Consider the following 14655-nt stretch of genomic DNA (forward strand, 5'->3'; position numbering starts at 1 on the left):
AATTCTATAGAATGTACAAATATGGAGGTGTTGCATTTGCGTCCTTTATCAGAATCATTATTATATCTGGTCGACAACTGTGATCCAATCCAATGTTCTTTAACTTTACACATCTGTTCCTATGGTGTGACAATACCGAAAACCTGCTTTATGTCCAAGCCAGAAAAATCGACTGGCTCCCTCTCATCAGCTCGATCAGATATCTCCTCCGTCAATGTTAGATTGCATTTCAAGCATGATTTTATTTTGTTTTGTGAATCAGTGCTGATTCTGTCCAGTTCTTTCGTTTTGTTTTACATGCTCTGCTTTACGTACTTTGAAAACGACCTCTGGAATTTTCTTTTCTACTAATGTTAGTGTGACTGGTTTATCATTCTCTGTTTTGACATGGTCACAACTTGTTTAAAACCGTTCAGTTAATTTCATTACCCTCTAAGCTGCAGGGACTACTCTAGGGTTTATAGAACCCTGGAAGATAGATACGAATGTATATTTTATTTCTCGGGCCATTTCTTGAAGTGCACTGAGCTTACTACTTCATGAAATTTTACTGATCCTCGATGAAGTTAATTTCCAAAACACCCTTTGTGAACTAATAATGATTTCCTTCAGTTCCTCGAAAATTTTACTGACATGCTTTTGAAATGAACATATCTTCAATCGTGCATTTTTCAAACATGAGATTACCGTTTTTATTTTTGCCATATTGGATGGCGTGCAGAACTTCGTCTGAAGGTCCACCGGGAAGAAAAGGATCCATTCAAGTCTGTCATTATCAGAGCTTGGATCAAATAATTATCATTGGGCCTAAATAATTCAGGATAAGTCACGACGAACTGTGGAAATCGATATAATTCATTTGTTATGCGTAAGAACTTCAGGTTAACTTAGCTTAGGGAGAATTATAACACCGTCTGCGCATTATATGTTCAGCATCTGCTGAATTTGTCTTTACCTACGCTCATTCATGAGCAACATTTGGAAGAGAATTTGCTCCAATACTTGTAATTGAAATACGTGTGATGAAGCAGGTTCAAAATGGAAGATGGAGTGAAACCAATATGGCACTCAAAGTATGTTATCGAATGTAATTAGTATAGTAGTCAGACTGATATGACTGAATGAAATGTAACCAATATAGTTGCCCATGTAACCCACCAAAGTTGGTATAGTAAACACGTATTAATGAATATAGACAGTAGCCTCCTGAGGAACACTGGACATTGTCCTGTTGTCCAGCTTAATACGTGACTATAGCAAAAAGGAGAGTGAAATAAACACGTTTTCTTCACTAATTGATCTAAGTTAGCTCAACCACGATTATTGTATAAACATAATAGTTTAGATAAGGGCAGAGACTGGAACTACCATGGTTTCAAGGGCAAAGGGGTGTATTAATGAGGGGCCAATCTCAAGCAGGGTAGATAAAGGGCTAGCCCAGAAATAATAATGGCTAAAACAAGGAAATCCAAGGGTAAGATAAGAGTTCTGAGATATGGAGCTGTAATGTGCATAAAAAGACTGTAAGCAGAATGATTCATTGGATGGTTCCGGACATCCCGGCTTTATTGTCTCGTAGTAGAGAATAAAGTCTACTGCTTGGAAGATCAAAACTCAGACTCTCTGTTCTAATCGGCTAAAATAATTTGTCGTCCTGGGGAACCACGACACACTGCCTTCAAAATATTTCTGTGTCTGTTTGGAGTAATATACTCAGGCATCCTAATATATTGCGTTGCTCATGCTTCAATCACGTATTTCTCCATTGTGCAACTTAAAAAAAAATCAGGATACCCTTGTTTTAGCAGTCATTACTATTGTATTTTCAATTTATTTAGCATACTTTCATTCGACTCGCACTAAATCACACATAGACTAAGATGGTGTGTCCAAAAGCTTTCAGAAACGTATTTACAACATATTCTTGGATTTTAAATATCTTACAATATTCCTGATCAAATGTAATCAAGTTATATTTATCCAGCCGATATATATCTTACGTTTGTAGTCAAATTAATTTCAAAAATCTGGTGTATTCCTGAACGTTCAGTCGGTTTTGCCGCTCATTACCTCAGTGTTTGTTTCCATTATTTAGGATCCTTTGTCTTTATTCTCTACTCCAACCCTTGCCCTTTCACTTCTATTCGCCTTAGAAGAAAATGATTTCTGTTACGACCTCGGATACACTTTGCTTAGGTATGTTTCCACGGTGGAGAAGGACACACATCATTTGCAGATGGACCTCTGAATTTGTCAAAAAATGTAATGCTTAAAATGTACCATAAGTAACTACCAGTTGCTGTTTATAAATTCGTTAGTGTATTAGTACTCATTTGATTGTTCAAATTCACCTTAAATTTATTCATGAAGATTTTTTTTTGCGATTAATACATGCTTATGGATAAAGTAAATTATTTTGCGTGTTTGTTTCCTGCTTGAGTCACTAGTAGTACGCAGCACGGCAATTATTGTCTGATATAAATGACTGCTATTTCTGTTTTCTTCCTGCAATATAAAGATATTATTGTTGTATATATTTATATATATATATATACGATACTGTCTCTGTTCTTTGTGCGTTACAAACGTCTCAGAGAAACAATTGCAAAGTATTGATGCAGCGACAATTTAAAGGTGATATTGAGGAGTGTGGATTCTGGGACTTGTACATGCTCGTATTCGAATATATCTGTGTCCCTTGTCATTTTTTTTTCTGCAGCGCTTTCAGATTGGGAGGGTGAATGCATGCAGGTCATTAGAATGCACCACTTCACTCAACAAGTTAACAGGTCATCAACTGATATGTCTGTTGCCTCCATATGCAATCTAATGGTTTTCCGTGTAAAGCAACTGTTTACATAGAAGAGAAGAAATAAATCAATGCCTGGCATGGGAGAAGGTGATTAGTTATTCCAGGCGATTCAAGGACTTCTATGGATTTCCAGTGATATAAATGCATTTGCATGACATGATACCATTTGGACATAATATATAAGTCAGGGACCCAATAGCCTATTCATCAATTCAGCACGCATGTTGCTGGAGGAACAAAGGTCTGTGCTCCCCTTGATATTCGGACAGAAGTTTGCAGCCGTGCAACGCTTTAAAAGTCAACCGGAAATTCCATGCCCCCCCCCCCCCCCATTACTTTAAACAATTGTGCCCCAATTACTCAAGCACATTCTTTTTGTTTTTTCTCTGGCGTATGTGGACTGTGATTTGTCACCTGGAAAACTTCAATGAATCACAGTATGTCAGCGCAGCTAAATTGAAGTCAGAACTCTAGAATAATTTATATTTTCCACAATAACTGTACTGCAGTCTTAATGTAATACGACCTGTAACACTAATCAATAATTTTAAACTTTATAAGTTAGGCCCCGAGAATTACAAGACAATTGCGTCCAGGACCAAACACTGTAATCCATTCAGCAACAAACAAGCAAAGAAAAATTCATCCCTCCAACGCTGCTGCGAAGTCATTGCAGCACGAATAATCAGATTAATCTTCTAAAAACGTTTGCATTGCAAGGCGATGGCATCATGCACAGACTATTTTGCAGCAGTAATAGAGGCCTTTTTGACAAGATGCTCCAATGAGGTGCACTTTGTGAATTGAAGAAATGCCAACCTAGTAGTATTTGTATTTATGATTTGTTTCAGAAAGAAAATGTTTTTGTTGTGTCCTTCTTCATAATTACCAGATTGTGCGGTTCAGGAACATCTTTTAACCGATAATATGTGTATTATCAGAGTTGGGCCCGTTTGCAAAGAAGTAATATGGCAATTACAGATCTGTGAACACTGGTTCGTGTAGCACATTCTTGCGTCTTAGGAGGATAGAAAGTTTCACGAAGGGGAAAAAAAAAATCCAGTGCTCCTCATTGTTCACATCGAATGGTGCACTATGCTAAACACAGGAGCATAAGAAATAAGACATAGGAGCAGGAGTGGGCCATCTAGCCCTTCGAGCCTGCCCCGCCATTCAATAAGATCATAGCTGATCTGTCGTGGCTCAGTTCCACATTCCCGCCCTCTCCCCATAACCCTTAGTCCCCTCGCTTATCAAAAACCCATCAACCCGCGCCTTAAAAATATTTAGCGAGGCAGCCCCCACCACTTCAACGGGCAGAGAATTCCAGAGATTCACCACCCTTTGAGTGAAGAAGTTCCTCCACAACTCCGTTCTAAACCGCCCCCCCCCCCCCCCGCTTTATCTTGAGGCTGTGCCCCCTAGTCCTACTGTCCTTTCTGAGCGGGAAGAGCCTCTCCACTTCTATCCTATCCATCCCATTCATCATGTTATCTGTCTCAACGAGATCTCCCCTCATTCTTCTAAACTCTAACGAGTACAAGCCTAGTTTATTCAGCCTCTCCTCATAGCTCAACCCCCTCAACTCCGATATCAGCCCAGTAAACTTCCTCTGCCCTCCCTCCAAGGCCAAAATATCCTTGCGTAAGTGCGGCGACCAAAACTGCACACAATACTCCTGCTGCGGCCTCACCAAAACCCTATACAGCTGCAAGTTTCATGAAAATTCCCTGGTAAAAGACCATGAATGCATAACGCACATTCAGCCAGTCATTTGCAACATGTATTTATATTTTTCACAGCTGAACCTCAAAGACTCAGATTTATATAACGCCCATTGGATATTTATTTGGCTACAGTAATTGCCTTGGTAAATTATTCTGAGGGTTGAACCCACAGAATAATTTACCGACGCACTTGCGAGCCAGTTCCAAGTCTGCATAAATAAAAATGAAATTTACCGATTGTCATTCTCTCATCAAAAACTCTTGTGCAAAACCGTTAAATCTCTGTCAATGTGCCGTTGAGGCTTTAACTGATAGGAACAATTTAACCCTTCATGAGTTATCACGAAATATCATAATATTTCAAAACTTGCAAGTTTGTGTCTCCACCCATCTAAGTTCTTTCCTGCGAGACAAATGCCGGTTTGTCCCAGGTGACCTACAATACAGGACATGCTCTATTATATCACTGTTGCAAAATCCACAAAACATCATTTAATTCGTAACGTGGACTGATAAAATAAGGATGATTGATCCGATCCAGTTTTGTATTGAACAGATCATTAAAATGGTTCACTTTTTTCATCGATTCCTTGCTTAAATATCCTTAATGTTCCAGGTGTATTACTCGTGACTCTCAAAATTCTTTCAGCTCTCCCATAAAATAAAGTATATTTTTCCCGGGTTGTTTTTTTTTCTGCAAACACCTTTTAGTTGTATTACTCTTGCTTTTTGCTATATTTCTTGCACTAAAAAAAAGATGCAATACCTCAAATACATGTGTTATCTGACACCAACCCAATAGCTGTCCATTCCTCAGAAGTACGTATGTTGACTATTATATCGTTCCAGAGATCTTGCATTTTCTGCGCCTTGAACATAAGAACATAAGAACATCAGAAATAGGAGCAGGAGTAGGCCATCTAGCCCTTCGAGCCTGCCCCGCCATTCAATAAGATCATGGCTGATCTGTCGCGGCTCAGTTCCACTTTCCCGCCCTCTCCCCATAACCCTTAATCCCCTCTCTTATCAAAAACCCATCAACCCGCGCCTTAAAAATATTTAGCGAGGCAGCCCCCACCACTTCAACGGGCAGAGAATTCCAGAGATTCACCACCCTTTGAGTGAAGAAGTTCCTCCACAACTCCGTTCTAACCGCTCCCCCTCCCTTTATCTTGAGGCTGTGCCTCCTAGTCCTCCTGTCTTTTTTGAGCGGGAAGACTCTCTCCACCTCTATCCTATCCATCCCATTCATCATCTCATATGTCTCAATGAGATCTCCCCTCATTCTTCTAAACTCTAACGAGTACAAGCCTAGTTTATTCAGCCTCTCCTCATAGCTCAACCCCCTCAACTCCGATATCAGCCTAGTAAACCTCCTCTGCACTCCCTCCAAGGCCAAAATATCTTCGCGCAGGTGCGGCGCCCAAAACTGCACACAGTACTCCAGCTGCGGCCTCACCAATGCCCTATACAGCTGCAGCAAGACCTCCCTACTTTTATATTCAATCCCCCTCGCTATGAAGGCCGGCATCCCATTCGCCTTCCTGACCACCTGCTGCACGTGCAAGCTGGGTTTTTGCGACTCATGCACAAGGACCCCGAGGTCCCTCTGCACCGTCGCCTGCTGCAGTTTTTCGCCACGTAAGTAATAGTCCTTCCTACCATTATTCCTACCAAAGTGGACCACCTCACACTTGCCAACATTAAATTCCATTTGCCATTTCCTGGCCCATTCGCCCAGCCTATCTAGATTCTTCTGCAGACTCTCCACACCCTCCGCACAATTTGCCGTTCCCCCAATCTTGGTGTCATCAGCAAATTTCGACACCCTACACTCGGTTCCCACCTCCAGATCATCTATATAAATGGTAAAAAGCTGAGGCCCCAGCACCGACCCCTGGGGCACTCCACTAGTCACCTCCGCCAATCCGAATAGCACCCGCAGACCCCCACCCTCTGCCTCCTATTTGACAACCAATCCTCTATCCACGCTAACACCCTACCCCCAACTCCATGTCCCTCGACCTTCTGCAATAACTTCTTGTGAGGTACTTTGTCAAATGCCTTCTGAAAATCCAGAAAGACCACATCCACCGGCTCTCCTCTATCCACCGCCCGAGACACATCCTCATAGAACTCCAGTAGATTTGTCAGACACGACTTCCCTTTAATGAAATCTTGATGCGTCTGCTCTATCAAGCAATTCCCTTCAAGATGCCTCGCAATTTCCTCCTTAATGACGGATTCTAACATTTTACCTCGAAATTCAGTTCTGAACTGGAACGCTAACGCCAGTTAAATTTATTTAAATTGATACTCTCCCAACATTGAGACATGATAAATAATTGTGTACAAAATCGTTCAAGTTGCAAATCAAGTATTTAGAAAGACATTTTTTTTCATCAGATTCATCCAATTAAATTCAGTTTGTCATGAACGCAGTCCCCGACCCCTCCCACTTTTTTTTAGTCGGTTGTTGAAAACATCCTTTGACAACATTTATTGCATGTGATTCTCAAAAGAGAACTTGGCAGCAGGCACTCGCTTTTAAAAATCAGGTTTTCCATTCTTTATCTCATCATACCTCTCAGAGTGTCCTTCCTTCCTACCAGTCATTATTACTTCTAAAATCTATCTGTCAAAAGTTATCAACCGAATTGAAATGTAGAAGGCAGTAATGGTTTCGAATCGGTTACTCTGCATTCCACAGTGAACATGACCCGATCTGTGAAACATGGACAGTTTATTGCACCCTTTTACATCTCCCGATTTCAATTTCCTTCAGCAAGTTAGTGATGCGAATAATCCTAACTGGCAAACGCATCAGTCCTTTCTAAAGTGAGAATTTACCGCAGCAATTAACAGTTTTTTTTCGTAACCCCGCTTACCAATTGCGATATCACTGCGTCAACTGATATCTTGCCAGAATCATCACCTTTTGGGAAATAAAAACGCAAATTGTTTAATCTGCATTGCAGCCGATACAGCCACATGCAGCATCTTAAAATACGGGGTTGCATTTAGCGTGCCAGGAGAAAAAAAAAACACACAATTTTTTGGTGCTACAAAATGTCCATGCCGATCTTTCTTTTCTTTTCAAGTTTCACTTCTCGACTCAGCACATACACTTTCGAATCCATCAACATTTTCCCTCTTTTTCATGTACTGTCCCGAACCTGATTTCTTTCATTAAACTTCCCAAGATCACAACGCTACTGATCTCTAGCATTGCTTCATTTTCCCCATATGTGTGCTCATTCCGCATATTTCTACTTTGTGTCGACATACAAAAGTCACCAGAAGAGGCTGCACAACCATTTATTTGTTAATTATCTAGACAAGTTCCATGCATTTATAGCCAACTCTAGACTATGCCACCCGTCTAGCATCACAATCTCGGGTTTATGGGAGAAGTGAATAATTGTACACCAAGGATGGAATTTGTGAATATTGTCAGGAATGTCTGAGGAGTTATTGTCTTTGATGTGGAGGGAGCACTGTAGCCAACTAGAGGTGAGGCTATATTGGATTTGGTGCTGGGAAATGAGCCAGACCAGGTGCTAGACTTGGAAGTTGGTGTGCATTTTGGTGATAGTGCCCACAATTCGGTTACGTTCACCTTAGAGATGGAAAGGGATAGGCACGAACCTCGGGTCAGTGGTTTTAGCTGGGGGAAGGGTAATTATGAGACTATTAGGAGAGAATTAGGAAGCATAGGTTGGACTAGGAGATTACAGGGACTGGGAACGTCCGAAATGTGGAGTTTTTTCAAGGAGCAGCTACTGCGAGTCCGTGATAGGTATGTCCCTGTCAGGCAAGGAGGAATTGGTAGGGCTAGGGAACCGTGGTGCACCAAAAAAGTTGATTCGTTGGTTAAAAGGAAAAAGGAGGCTTATGTTCGGATGAGACGTGAGGGCTCGGGTAGTGCACTAGAAAACTTTAGATTGGCTAGGAGGGAGTTGAAGAGTGAGCTAAGAAGGGCTAAAAGAGGACATGAGAAGACTTTGGCTGATAGGGTTAAGGAGAATCCTAAGGCGTTCTATAGGTATGTCAAGAACAGACGGTTGATTAGGGCAAGATTAGGGCCAGTTATAGACAGCAGAGGGAAGTTATGTGTGGAACCGGAGGAGACTGGAGAGGCATTGAACCAATATTTCTCTTCGGTGTTCACGCAGGGGGACATGGATATAGCTGAGGAGGACACTGGGTTGCAGGGGAGTAGAATTGACAGTGTTACAGTTGATACGGAGGATGTGCTGGATGTTCTGCATGGTCTGAAAATAGATAAGTCCCCTGGTCCGGATGGGGTTTGCCCCAGGATTCTCTGGGAGGCAAGAGAAGTGATTGCAGAGCCTCTGGCTCTGATGTTCAGGTCGTCGTTGGCCTCTGGTATAGTACCGGAAGATTGGAGGTTAGCGAATGTTGTCCCATTGTTTAAGAAGGGGAACAGAGACTTACCCGGGAATTATAGACCGGTGAGTCTCACTTCTGTTGTGGGCAAGGTTTTAGAAAAAAAATTATTAGGGATAGGATTTATAGTTATTTGGAGAGTAATGAATTAATTGGAGATAGTCAGCATGGTTTTGTGGCGGGTAGGTCGTGCCTTACTAACCTTATTGAGTTTTTTGAGAAAGTGACCAAAGAGGTGGATGGGGGTAAGGCAGTGGACGTGGTGTATATGGATTTTAGTAAGGCGTTTGATAAGGTTCACCATGGTAGGCTTCTGCAGAAAATGCAGATGTATGGGATTGGGGGTGATCTAGGGAATTGGATCAGGAATTGGCTAGCGGATAGGAGACAGAGGGTGGTGGTTGATGGTAAATATTCATCATCGAGTTCGGTTACGAGTGGTGTGCCTCAGGGAACTGTTTTGGGGCCACTGCTGTTTGTAATTTTTATAAATGATCTGGATGATGGTATAGGTGGGTGGATTAGTAAATTTGCTGATGACACCAAAGTCGGAGGTGTGGTAGATAGTGAGGAAGGGTGTCATAGTTTGCAGGAAGACTTAGACAGGTTGCAGAGCGGGGCCGAGAGGTGGCGGATGGAGTTGAATGCGGAGAAGTGTGAGGTAATTCACTTTGGTAGGAATAACAGATGTGTAGAGTATAGGGCTAACGGGAGGACTTTGAATAGTGTGGATGAGCAGAGGGATATAGGTGTATGTGTAGATAGATCCCTGAAAGTTGGGAATCAAGTAGATAAGGTTGTTAAGAAGGCATACGGTGTCTTGGCGTTTATTGGTAGGGGGATTGAATTTAGGAGTCACAGCGTTATGTTGCAACTGTACACAACTCTGGTGCGGCCGCACTTGGAGTACTGTGTGCAGTTCTGGTCCCCACATTACAGGAAGGATGTGGAGGCTTTGGACAGGGTGCAGAGGAGGTTTACCAGGATGTTGCCTGGTATGGAGGGGACGTCCTATGAGGAGAGGCTGAGGGATTTGGGGTTGTTTTCGCTGGAAAGAAGGCGGCTAAGAGGGGATCTTATTGAAACATATAAGATGATGAGAGGTTTAGATAGGGTGGATAGTGATAGCCTTTTTCCTCTGATGGAGAAATCTAGCACGAGGGGGCATGGCTTTAAATTAAGGGGGGGGGGGGGGTGGTAGTTATCGGGCGGATGTCAGTGGTAGGTTCTTTACCCAGAGGGTGGTGAGGGATTGGAATGCCCTGCCTGCTGCAGTTGTAAATGCGTCTAGTTTGGGGGCGTTTAAGAGATCCGTGGACAGGTTTATGGACGAAAAGGGATTGGTTTAGGTTAGTGGGTCATTGTTTTGTAACTGGTCGGCGCAACATCGTGGGCCGAAGGGCCTGTTCTGCGTTGTAATGTTCTATGTTCTATGTTCTATAAATAGGAAGAATAGAAAAACACAAACTTTTGGTATGTTGGTAGATACCAATTTCCTTATGAACTCTGTTTTCTGTTACACCTTCTAACAGCTGCCCTTGAATGAAAGATGGCAGCAAGCCACGTCAGTGGTCAATTATTTTGAGCGTATATGGCAATCCGTCCAAAAATAAGGCACCACTTTTGATAACGAAGATGTTCATGTACTGAGTGGTGAAATGGATTTGTTCAATCCTTATCGAAAATTTGCCCAGTATGTGTACACGATTGGATGTCAAGACACCAAACACGAACGAATCAAAGCACATTAAATTTCATTATTATTTGATGACCTGGGTGATCATTCGGAGTGGACAAGGGAAATGATTAATTAACGAATTGTACATAGTCTCTTTGAAAGATCGAACATTCTCGTGAAGGCAAGTTGCACTCTTCCTTTCATAATACAAGCACAACATTCTTTGTAATCTGGGACAAATAGGCCAATATAGGTCGCATGTTGATATTCAAGGTAGGAGATACCACAAGGATAGAAATCCCAGTTTGCTGAATTTCTAATTTCGAAAATAGTTGACGAAATTGAAAATTAATTTACATTGGTAAAATGTTCAAAATGCTTGAAGATGTAGGTGAAAACATGCAATTAACGGTGTATGTACTGTTATTTTATTTAATATAATTCAAAACAGACTGGTTTCCCAACATTTTCGGGCCTAATTATTTATGAACATTGTATATGCATTTTGTTTTTCAACATGCCAGAACACTTGGTGATCAAGAAAATCAGCTGTGTTATTTCCCATAGGAATCTTCTTCAATGCTCTTGGTTTTGTAGCTTCACATGAGAACTGACAACTTTTTTTTCGAACACCTCTATGTCCTTGCTCCGCTGTCGATTAGTATCTCAGCACCAATCCATTCTCTAATCTCCGACACTACAGCATGACGGTCATGGAAAGTTGTAGGAAATTTCGGCAACAAAAAACCTGGGGTGCATAAAATCCCCGGCAACATGTTTGTTCAGAATAAAGTTTTCTACCTTATTCTTTGATTGGTTCCTCACTGTGACATGTCTCAAATAACAGTGTATTGTTGTTTGTATTTTGCTTATTTAATTCCTTAGCCATTATACTAACTTCGTTTTGAACCTATAGCCATTTTTTGTTCTGAGAAAAAAATGCCATCTGTGCAGATTCTGGATTAATAACCGTGATCTCACACAAAATGGCCATTTTCTATATTCAGTAAAAATGCTTGCTTAATTACTTTCTTTAAAAAAAAAACATGTGATATATGGCTGTGCACGACAATCCTTAGTGTCAAAAGCCGAGAGATTATCCATAAAAATACTGTTTCATTACTAATAAATACATCCTAGTATAACAATATTGAACGAATAATACGTTTAAATATTCGGTTCTGTTTAATTTCATTTCCGGCTATGATATTACCAGGCTTAAAATATACTTTCATCATGTATCCTATTAATGTGGCAGTTAGTGCCGAAAAGTATCAAATTGCGTAAGCCAACATGAAAATTCCCCAGTCTACACGGTTCGCCAATGTTGCATCGCTTTAAAACGGTCCCACTAGCATTTTGATCAGTTGAGAAATGCACATCATTGATAGGTTAACCGTGTCTATGTTTTAGCTTCTATTTCCCTTTCCATATATCTCTACTTGCAAAGTTCACCAGATTAAACGAATTGGCTAAAATTGTGGTTTCTTGAATCTGCTAACACAACATGTGTCCTTCTCTTCTAGGTTTTCCATAATGAATACAGCTGCTTATAAAGAAGGTGAAGAAACAACTAAAACATTAAATCCTCTCAACATTCCGTTAACATTCCGCTTTATCTTCAATGTCACTTTTTTAAAAACCATTAAATTATTTATATTAACAATCTAAATGATTGTTCCGTACCGAAATGCTATAATAATACTTCAGTGGCAGAGCAGTATCTTTCATCTAACGTTCTCGAATATCAAAATCCTCACCAAATAATAATAATAATAAAATCCTTTAAGTAGGAATTTGTATGACAAAGAAAAGAAACGTTCAGCTCAGGAACAGGCCTTTTCACCATCTGAGCCGCTGCAATTGTTGCAATCAACAGACCTGAACAAATACAAATAAAGTGTTCTGCAACTGCATCGTTTCAACGGTGGTTTATTTATATTCGCTGGCTGATAAACCCTCACCCAAAGGCAATTTTCCTCGTTAATTTCAGGCATATCTTCAAATTGTGTGTGTTGTAATTGCATTACGGTGCTCCCAGCCCGAGGGAACAAAATAATTTAATTTTAAGTCGCATGGACCTTGTATACAGGTAGAAATATTTATGTATTTGTATAATTCAAACACACTGGCTCTTGGAAACAAGCGGCCATTTCAAAGAACAAAGAACAAATAAAAACACAGCACGGGAAACAGGCTCTTCGGCCCAACGAGCCCGCGCAGCCACCTCAACAATGTGCTTTTCCTCCTCCACCCTTGGCATATGTCTATGCTTATGGTACCCCCATTGGAAACCAGATTTCAATGTGTAACAGTTGGAATCTGTTATCGTTATCAAGTCTCTGAGACAACTACTCGATCAAAATGCGGCACAGATGTGCCTGCAGCTATATCTAAGTTGGGACACCTGTTTAATAGTAAAGAAAAAACAGCAAGCCTTTTCCAAACCATTCCCAAATAGACAATCTGGATCTACAACCACAAAGTTTCATAAAACGAAGATTTCCCAATATCAAGGCCTTTTGATCGAAGCAGCATTTTTTTTAGTAGATTGAGTGCACAAAGTATTTTGTTTCGCCTGCAACTAATGAACTGTCTGCAATTAAAGCATGCAATTTGGAAATGCAATGGGACACATGCAATTTGAACATGTTCTTTGCATCCAACATTCACGAAAACATAACAAGTTTGAGTGCAGCCGAAGTATAGTATTGCTAATCTGCAATAGGTTGACGTGAGCATGTGTATTAATTGTTCGGTATCGGGAATTCCAATCTTACTTTACCCCTAGCTAACAAAGAAAACGTGGGTCTGAATAAATAGAACATTGTCAGAATCATCCCCTGTTTTAATGTAAATGTATTCATTTAATATTAGACACCTTATAAGAAACCTTCAGCTGGACGAGAAATGAGAAGAAAAATAAAGTGGATGTTTTGTGACATCTATTTTGCGGTAGATTCTTTGAAATGTTGCATTTAATTAACTATAAATGACCTGGTAATAAAAGTAACGTATCTAAAAAAATGCTGCGGAGATTGGAGTAATCGATCACTGAATATTCACAACCATGGCAACATCATTGAGTGAGTATGCCGGCGTTGGACTGGCGTAAAAACAGTAAAAAGTCTGACAACACCAGGTATTAGTCCAACCGATTTATTTGATAATAGACTCACAAGCTTTCGGGGTTAGCCCCTTCGTCAGGTGAATGGAGAGTTCTGGCCTCAGACAGAGCATATAAAGCACAGACAGACAGCTAAACTGTGAAAGCTTGTGAGTCAATTATCAAATAAATCGGTTGGACAAATACCTGGTGTTGTCAGGCTTTTTACTGTGACAACATCATTGAGTGCAGCCACGAAACAGTGATGCGTTTAATGTGCACGACATTGTAATATGTATTGTAGGCAAAAGTGGGGACATCATTTGTGCAGCGTAAACGATTAATTGAGGTCAACGTAACCATTTGATCCACTGTTAGTCATCTCAGAAATGGTGGACTGTGTGGTTTATTATGAACTGGCATTTATTCAGCAATAAACTCATCACTGACATTGAGCTTGTGTTACGGCAAAGTCACTCGCCTATACAGGGCGACAGACCCGTTAGGCAAAGAAAGAGAGAAAAACTGAATTTAAGAAATGTGGTCGGTTTCAGTGTAATTGGTGTCAGTTAAATATTTGACAAATATTAATATTAAAGGAGTGTAATTCTACTGAAGTCCAAGCGACTTTAACTTGTTGGGTACATACGTCAGAATGGAACGATGCTGGCAGTTTGTAGCGGTGGAATTCTGCTCAGGATAGGGCAGGAGGTAATCTTCGGAGAGCAGGGCATTCTGTGGTAAGTTGAACTTTCAAAGTGATGATTATATATCATCAATTCTAATCTGGATTCACCATGTACAAAATCGAATTGTTTGCAAACTGTGCTACTTGTTGTCCAAGAGCTTTGAGAAAATCGCCTATAACAAGCAATTAGAACATCCGTCTTTCTAGAGGGAAGACGGATATTATACAACATTT

This window comes from Carcharhinus amblyrhynchos, chromosome 16 (genome assembly GCF_965287045.1).
Source record: "Carcharhinus amblyrhynchos chromosome 16, sCarAmb.v2.hapA, whole genome shotgun sequence".
Classification (NCBI taxonomy): domain Eukaryota; kingdom Metazoa; phylum Chordata; class Chondrichthyes; order Carcharhiniformes; family Carcharhinidae; genus Carcharhinus; species Carcharhinus amblyrhynchos.